Here is a 9636-nt window from a genome sequence, read left to right on the forward strand (position 1 = left end):
GTGCACATTTATCCTGCACTCTGCGCTGAGCGCTTAAACCGGGGTCTCCGTGTAAATCTCTGAAATACGTGATTCAGACAGAACCCCAGGTGGAAGATTCCCTATAATAAGGCAGATGGAGGCACTGTGATCTGGCTGTAGCTGTCTTTTTAGGATTGAGCAAACATGCCGTCAGTTTTGTGCACCTCTGAAAAGAAGGACATCACTGAACAGAGGCCAGACGGAGTTCAGAGTAACTCTGCTGCCTCATAATAGTGAATGGATCCCTCGGAGGTTTCAACTGTTACATCACTAAGATTTAGATGGAAACCCCCAATGTAAGTGCTCAGTGTAGAGCGCTGGATAAAAGTGATCATAAATGTTATGTAAAATGTTCCCAATAAAAGCTTCAACTCAATCCACAAAAAAAAAAGCCAGTCCCCACTCAGGTCTGTCATCTGTTAACGGAAATATAGTGGGCTTCCATGTTACTGGTAGCACATTGCATATTTGTGACCTGGACAACCCAGGGGGCATGCACAGGTCACAGCTAAGGCAGCCTTAATGCAAGAGATGCAGTTGGATGGTGACCACAGTCTCTTATGCCCAGGGGCTTCTCTATTTGAGGGGTTTAAGTGTCATGTTCAGACATACAGCCCCAAATGCAACTGGGAGCTCCCAGAGGCTGACATAAAAGTTAATATATAAAATAATTAAAGTGGTATTTTTAATCTTGGAGAAAAAATAATTGATCATATAATCAATAATTATTAATAAAAAAATTATTTAAAGTGTGAGATCTCCCAGTTCTTCCTCGTCTTGTAATCCAAATTTCAAGGACAGCATGATTGTTTCCTCTTAAGTTCCCAGCCATCTTTACTTCCTCATCCATTTCCTTCCTGTTAGTAAGAACAAGGACCAAAAAAAAATGGCAGCGGTGGTGATTGACAATAAAACATACAAAACCACAGTTAAAATGGATTTGACTGGCAAAATAAGTAAGAGAAAGAAATATTGTCTTCCACAACTTGGGCTATGCTCCTAATAAAAGCTGGCAGCGGTGGGATTCGAACCCACGCCTCCAGAGAGACTGGAGCCTAAATCCAGCGCCTTAGACCGCTCGGCCACGCTACCACACATATATGGATGTTTTCAATTGAATTCAGAATGCTGTTAATGATGTAATTGGCAGAAAACAATATATAGCCAAATAGACAAAAGAAACATTATTATGCTTGAGCAACATAGTTATCGGGGATTTCTTTTGGCATTGATTCTGTACAATATAGTACAAAAAGATGAAGACAGCACTCATTCTTAGAAAAAATGTAGTTTTTATTAGGCCACATGGGCTCCTGTGTCGTTTCGGCTGAAGGTGTGGCTCGAGAAAGGCTTACTCCTTGAGCTGAAATGTCGCAGGATCCCATATGGGCTAAGAAAACACCACATTTTTTCTAAGAATGAGCGCTGCCTTCTTCTTTTTTGCACTACATATAACCATAGCTATAAAAAGGAGAAACGATATATACTAAAAATACATTTAAATAGCAAGATTGAAAAATACAATAAATAAAAGTATATATTTTACATTGGAGGTCCATCAGTCCATAATCATCTCATCTCACATATGTAGAGTATTATACGTTATTAACCAGACCAATTGAATCTGGTTGTACAAAATACGCTCCTCAAACTAAACATACCGGAAAAGACAGCAATTATTGTAAAGAATTTCCATGCTCAATTATAGTCCATAGTAGGTCTGAGGGGGTCTGCAGACAGGCGGACCAGAGAACAAGAAGATGCAGACGTGTCATGCCAGGACAGATATGAATTTCAACACAACAACCAAGGGCAAGAACGCAGACATATGAATATTTGTCAGGTAAGTAGTGTCTGAATAAATGGTCAAACAACAAAATTATTAATGAATACAGCAAAAAAAATAGGCATATTACAAAGGTCACAAAGAAGAACATGAAAAACAGGTAAGACCAACTCCTACCCATAAAACTAGAATAAAATTAGCCAACTTACAGAAAAGAACTAAACCCAAAATTCTCATTGAGACCCCTGGAGTTACAGTATTTAGTCTATAGATCCATCGGCTCTCAATCTGAGCTAAGGGTTTGGACAAATCTCCTCCCTTCTGTCCCATGGATAATTGATCGATAACCCTGATGATTGGCTTACTAGAATCCAAATTATGATATTGCTTACAGTGTTTCGGAAGGGTCTTCACTGATGTTCCTCATCTTCTGAATTCCGGGGTTGGTCAATATCTTGTAGGTGCTAATTTTCAATTCACGCATGGTCAAGCAGAATACAATACAGAATTATTTACAGTGACACTGGGCATAATATATAACATTACGCTCGCCTCATGCCAGCATTCAGCATGTTAAGTATATGTCGAAGTATTTGTCGAAGAGGTGAGGAATATTGTTGTTTTTTTTTAACTCTTTTACAGGGGACATGGGCTTCAGTGGATTGGGCATAAAGGTATTAGTGATGAACAGGCAAAAAAGGCTCGAGTACTTGTTATTCTAGTCGAGCAAATCATAATGCTTGGGTGCTTGACCCGAGTAACAATATAATGGAAGTCAATGGGAAACACAATCATTTATCTGGAGCACCATCCTGACTGGAGGTTTGGAGGAGGTTTAAAAATTGCTAAAAACTGTGTAAACAGTGCTGAAATGGCATGGGTACAGCATGGGGAAGACTCCTGGAAGCATCTCTGAATCCCTGGTGGGTGCTGAGAACAATGTCAAGAATTACGTCACTTATACGGATTGATAATAAAACATACAAAACCATAGTTATAATGGATTTGACTGGCAAAATAAATAAGAGAAAGAAATATTGTCTTCCACAACTTGGGCTATGTTCCAAATAAAAGCTGGCAGCGGTGGGATTTGAACCCACGCCTCCAGAGAGACTGGAGCCTAAATCCAGTGCCTTAGACCACTCGGCCACGCTACCTTAGATCAAAATGATACATTTATTTAAATCAGAATCGCGCTAACAATGTCATTGGTAGAAAACATTTTATGTTCAATTAGACACACAAAAAAACCATTATCATTCATGACCCACATGGTTATCCGTGATTTTTCTTTAATTGACTCCGGCGCATGTTTTTAAATAATGCATGACTTGCATACACATATTTCACTCGTTTCCCTCTGTTGGCTCATCCTTCATTTGTTGGTTTTCTCTGAATCAGGCGGTATAGATGTCTTAGGGTACTGTCACACAGTACCATTTTGATCGCTACGACGGCACGATCCGTGACGTCGCAGCGATCGTATGATTATCGCTCCAGCGTCGTAGACTGCTGTCACACGTTGCAATCACGGCGCTGGAGCGATGCCGAAGTCCCCGGTAACCAGGGTAAACATCGGGTAACTAAGCGCAGGGCCGCGCTTAGTAACCCGATGTTTACCGTGGTTACCAGCGTAAAAGTAAAAAAAAACAAACAGTACATACTTACATTCTGGTGTCTGTCCCCGGCGTTCTGCTTCTCTCCACTGTGTAAGCGCCATAGCCGGCAAGCACAGCGGTGACGTCAGACGTCACCGCTGTGCTCGCTTTCCGGCTGGCAGACGCTCACACAGTGGAGAGAAGCTGAGACGCCGGGGACAGACACCGGAATGTGAGTATGTACTGTTTGTTTTTTTTTTACTTTTACGCTGGTAACCACGGTAAACATCGGGTTACTAAGCGCGGCCCTGCGCTTAGTTACCCGATGTTTACCCTGGTTACAAGCGAACACATCGCTGGATCGCTGTCACACACAACGATCCAGCGATGTCAGCGGGTGATCAAGCGACGAAAGAAAGTTCCACACGATCTGCTACGACGTACGATTCTCAGCAGGATCCCTGATCGCTGCTGCGTGTCAGACACTGCGATATCGTAACGATATCGCTAGAACGTCACGAATCGTACCGTCGTAGCGATCAAAATGGTACTGTGTGACAGTACCCTTACTATAATGTCTCTCATACACGGCACACACACATGACGGATCCTGGTTTACAGTTGAAACCAGAAGTTTCCACACACTATGTAAAAAGACACGTCTGCAGGTTGTTCTCAATATCTGACACAAAATCAGAATAAACCTTTCCCGTTTTAGGTCAGTTAGGATTACCATAATTATTATTTGTCAAATGCCAGAATAATAAGAGAGAGAGAGAATGTTTTAACGCATTTTTATTACTTACTGCAAAAGTCAAAAGTTTACATACGCTAAGATCACTTTGCATTTAAACAATTCTCGACTGCCCCTATGATGATGTCTTGTGTTTGGAAGCTTCTGATGTTTTTTTTGCCGGGTATTGAGGTGAGTTCCTCGCATTGCAATCGCAAGTGTGACCCCGGCCTTATAATCACCTGTGACTTGTTCTGGTCTTGTAAACCATTTTTAGGAGAGACATAGGATAGATCAAGTTGTCCTTTAACTTCCTTTGTTTTCTCGATAGAAAATCCCAAACTCACCTCAATTTTACATAGTTACATAGTTATTAAGGTTGAAGGAAGACTTTAAGTCCATCTAGTTCAGCCCATAGCCTAACCTAACATGCCCTAACATGTTGATCCAGAGGAAGGCAAAAAAAAAACATGTGGCAAAGAGTAAGCTCCACCTTGGGGAAAAAAAATTCCTTCCCTACTCCACATACGGCAATCAGACTAGTTCCCTGGATCAACGCCCTATCAAGGAATCTAGTATATATAACCTATAACATTATACTTTTCCAGAAAGGTATCCTGTCCCCTCTTAAGTTTAAGTAATGAATCACTCATTATAACATCATACGGCAGAGAGTTCCATAGTCTCACTGCTCTTACAGTAAAGAATCCGCGTCTGTTATTATGCTTAAACCTTCTTTCCTCCAGACGTAGAGGATGCCCCCTTGTCCCTGTCTCAGGTCTATGATTAAAAAGATCATCAGAAAGGTCTTTGTACTGTCCCCTCATATATTTATACATTAACATAAGATCACCCCTTAGCCTTTGTTTTCCAAACTAAACAGCCCCAAGTGTAATAACCTATCTTGGTATTGCAGACCCCCCAGTCCTCTAATAACCTTGGTCGCTCTTCTCTGCACCCGCTCCAGTTCAGCTATGTCTTTCTTATACACCGGAGACCAGAACTGTGCACAGTATTCTAAGTGTGGTCGAACTAGTGACTTGTATAGAGGTAAAATTATGTTCTCCTCGTGAGCATCTATGCCTCTTTTAATGCATCCCATTATTTTATTTGCCTTTGTAGCAGCTGCCTGACACTGGCCACTGAATATGAGTTTGTCATCCACCCATACACCCAGGTCTTTTTCATTGACGGTTTGGCCCAGAGGTTTAGAATTGAGCACATAGTTATACATCTTATTACTTCTACCCAAGTGCATGACCTTACATTTATCCCCATTAAAGCTCAGTTGCCATTTATCAGCCCAAGCTTCTAGTTTACATAAATCATCCTGTAATATAAAATTGTCCTCCCCTGTATTGATTACCCTGCAGAGTTTAGTGTCATCTGCAAATATTGAAATTCTACTCTGAATGCCCCCTACAAGGTCATTAATAAATATGTTAAAAAGAAGAGGGCCCAATACTGACCCCTGTGGTACCCCACTGCTAACCGCGCTCCATCAATAACCACCCTTTGTTTCCTATCCATGAGCCAGCTATTAACCCACTTACACATATTTTCCCCTATCCCCATTATTCTCATTTTATGTAACAACCTTTTGTGTGGCACAAAATGATATCAGAAGTTTATGTCCTTCGCCCAGAGAAAGATTCCCGGCCGGCAGCTACTATCCCACATCGGTGAAACAATTGCTAATTTCTTGTCTGTATATATTTTCTATTTCTCTTCTCATTGGAAAGATGTGACTGGAATAGACTGCCATGTTCTGACACTGCCACTTTTAGGATTTAGATTTCACTTTTAGGATTTATTGTGAAATATAAGCTGATGAGAAGTTCAGCAAATATCTTTATTTTCACTTCAAGGAAAACACACATAACATGACCAATTAGAAATTTATGTGATGACGACGGGAAAACAAAAATCACAGGAGACAATATTGAAAAACTACAGTAACAAAAGACGGAAAAAATTACAGCCCTGTAAAAAAACCTGCAGGCAGCTGTGGGATTTGAACCCACGCCCCGAAAGAGACTGGAGCCTTAATACAGCGCCTTGGACCGCTCAACCACGCTACTTGTTGTATCCAGGATTGCCCCATTGGGCATGTAGGCAGGATGTCATCTGACATATGGTTAGTAATTATGGAATTCAGCCCTATGTTATGGCAAATCTGAACAGCCTGTAATATCCTCACTGTCAGGACTCCGCTCTGCCGGCTCATATCGCCACTCATGCAGTTTTCACACTTAGTACTTGTTCACACGTTCTTCTTTCTGAATTTTTCCACTAAAAAAGTTGGCATCATTTTACAGTAACAGCAAAGTAATTGAGATTTCTGAACTCCCATACATTTGTTTCTTATTTTTTCCCTGTAGATTTGATTCATTAAAGCATTTTGGTTTTCAAATCTACAGCATCAAATTCACCTAACAAAATGATATGACCGGATTGTTTATCGCAAATAACAGTGATTATTATCGCAGTGCATCATCCTGTGTAAATCAGGGATTTGCTGTCGATAAGAAGATGCTGTGTGTGCACAAAACCATCGTCCTAACAATCATTCTTCAAAGAGAGGATTTATTGTCTTGTACAAATGGGCCAGATATTGGTTGTATACGACCAGAATAGGAGGTAAAGATGGCCGAGGCCACTAAGAAACTATGGAGCTGCTGTGTTCCTTCCCGTACATCTCTTGTCTCTGAGCGGTGGGAGTGTCGGGGGGTGGTCCGGCAGCGATGTCATGTGCATGACTTATCCTACAGATAACTCATCAATGGTTAAAGATTAAGAGTTATGAAAATAATGAACACCAGCACAATTCAGAGGTAATAGAAAAAGTAACAATCTGGCACAATATCATTTCAAGAAGGACGCACACTATATTCATATTAGTCCGAAAACAGTAATAGAATGCAAAAGTATGAGCATAGTTTTAATACCACTAGCTGTGGGGGGTGGGGAAAAAAACATAATGTGGCCACTAGTGGAATTCAACAGGTGGCATTGGCACCACACGCTAACCAACTCGGCGCAACAGCAGCATTACAGCTTCAGTTCCTTCAGCGTCATGGGTTTTATTTCTACTGCCGCCCGCACACTTTTTTCTTTTTCTTTGTAATGTGCCACTTTTCAATATGGTCTCCCATGACTTATTGATCATCAAGTATATATCTGATTGCTAATATTATGTGTCAGTGAATATTAATATAATTATTGATAAACTTCTCATTAGTGATGAGTGAGTATACTCGTTGCTCAGGTTTTCCAGAGCACGCTCGGGTGACATCCGAGTATTTGTTAATGTGAATGATTTACAGCTACTAACCAGGCTGAGTACATGTGGGGGTTGCCAGGTTTCTAGGGAATCCCCACATGTGTTCAAGCTGTCTAGTAGCTGTAAATCATTCAGCTGCTGGGATGAAAACTAAATCTCCGAACACTAACAAATACTCGGAGGTCACCCGAGCGTGCTCAGGAAAACCCGAGCAACGACTACACTCGCTCATCACTAGTTCTCATTTATTCAAACCTTAAAAGTGACAGAAAGATCTCATTTCTGATTTTGTACAGAAGGTCGTATAACTATTTGGCAGGATGGAATCGGAGCATTTTTCCAACCTATTGACATTTATGGGCAACTTGATGTGGATTGTGATTTGTGTCCAGAGTGGGGTAAAAGTTATTGTAGATAACTTTTAGGAGAGACATGAAGGGGGATCGTGTCCATTCTCTATATTCGCACCAGAGAATCCGTGATCAGAGTCTTTACGAGTGGCTCAATGATGGTTAGTACTCTGGTCTCTGAATCCAGTGATCTGAGTTCAAATCTTGGTATGACCTTTGTTATTTTTCCTAATTTCTTAACTTTATCAATTGTTGATTTTTTTATTCATAAGTCTCAATAATACAAACACTCAGTAGAAGAGAAAATTGAATCCTTTTTGCCACTTTTAAGATTTCTGGTGAAATTTGAATAAACGAGAATTTCAGCAAATGTCTTTATTTTCACGACAAAACACAAGCAATATCAGGAATTAGGAATGTCTTGTCTGTATATGTCCCCTCTTAATTGTAAAGTGCAGAGTAATATGTTGGTGAAATATAGAAATAAAAAAATATTATGATAATGCAAGTGATACGACGATTGAAAATCCAAGAAGTACAGCAAAAATAGCAGAAAATGTTTGTAGAAATACAAAGTAAATAAAAAAATGTATAAAAGCTCCAACCCCCCATCTTTACCCCTATGAATGACACATATTCAGTAACGCTACATCCATAAAAGTCCAATCTATCAAAATTTAAAATGAATTAACAAGATCGGTAAGCGAAGCAATGAGAAAAAAACCTAAATCCTAGAACTGTGATTTTTGGACTGCAGCAACAGCTGAAAAACAGGAATAAGGGGCAATAAAATATTGTATCTGCCTCATAGTGGTATAAATAATAATGGCTGTCACACAGCTTACTGACTGAAAAATGAAAACGTTACAGGGTATGCAAAATGGCGAGACAAGAAAAATTTAGATTTTTGATTTTTCAAATTTCCAATTTTTGTTACACATAAATAAAAATGAAATTCTAGTTGGGTATTACCATAATCATACTGACCTGAAGAATTGTCATTTTTACTGCGCAATGAAAGTTGTAAAAGCAAAACCAAAAAAATGACAATTGTGAAATCACACTTTTTCCTGAAATTTTGCCTCATTTGGATTTTTTGCTCATTTTCCAGTACATTACAATACATTGATCAAAAGTACAACTCGACATACAAAAAACCAAGCCCTCATATGGCTTTATCGGCAGAAAAAAAGACAAAGATGTGGCTCGTAGAAGAAAATGAGGAGAAAACAAAAATACAAAAAAGTACAATTGCTCCAATGGGAAGGGGTTAAAGCATACGGTCAATTTAGACCCCTTCAAAATAAAGACAAGGCGCTAACGGGATTTGAACCCACAGTCTCCTGTTATACGATTATTTATAATTGTGGCAGTGTCTGGCGCTGTGGCTTAGTTGGTTAAAGCGCCTGTCTAGTAAACAGGAGATCCTGAGTTCGAATCTCAGCAGTGCCTTGTCCTTTTCTTAGCTTTGGCTTCAAAAAAGCGATTGTTACCTCCACAATCATCAGGACAGTGGGGGCCTCTGTTACCTATATAAAGTCAATATTAAAGGAAAGGTGCCATAAAAAAATCAACAATTGGAAAAATGATCAATGTTTTAGCTTTTAAAAATATTATCATTAACTGTTAATTGAGCAAAATCTGAAAAAATATTTTTAAAAGTTTTAATACTTTCCACTTTTAAACACTAGGGGGAGCAGAAGCCTAGTATCTTGTTAGATGGCTTTACGGCTGCAGTAAATGTGGGCGGGGTCTGTTCATGTGTAATATGTCTCCTCCCCTTCTGGGGGTGTTCAAAATGATAAGGGAGGATGAAGTTTAGGATCACAGTGAGGAGCCATTTTGTTGGTGACTGCAAAGTGATA

General features: G+C 39.8%; 3 non-coding genes across 3 annotated transcripts; 1 reads left to right on the forward strand and 2 right to left on the reverse strand.

Moving 5' to 3' along the window:
* Positions 1-1031: 1031 nt before the first annotated feature.
* On the reverse strand, positions 1032-1113 carry TRNAL-UAG (transfer RNA leucine (anticodon UAG)). Its single transcript has one exon. It is a non-coding gene; the product is annotated as a tRNA-Leu (tRNA).
* Positions 1114-2882: 1769 nt separating this feature from the next.
* Positions 2883-2964, reverse strand: TRNAL-UAG (transfer RNA leucine (anticodon UAG)). Its single transcript has one exon. It is a non-coding gene; the product is annotated as a tRNA-Leu (tRNA).
* A 6185-nt stretch (positions 2965-9149) lies between these two features.
* On the forward strand, positions 9150-9223 carry TRNAT-AGU (transfer RNA threonine (anticodon AGU)). Its single transcript has one exon. It is a non-coding gene; the product is annotated as a tRNA-Thr (tRNA).
* Positions 9224-9636: the final 413 nt, after the last annotated feature.

Source organism: Ranitomeya variabilis, chromosome 5 (genome assembly GCF_051348905.1).
Source record: "Ranitomeya variabilis isolate aRanVar5 chromosome 5, aRanVar5.hap1, whole genome shotgun sequence".
NCBI lineage: Eukaryota > Metazoa > Chordata > Amphibia > Anura > Dendrobatidae > Ranitomeya > Ranitomeya variabilis.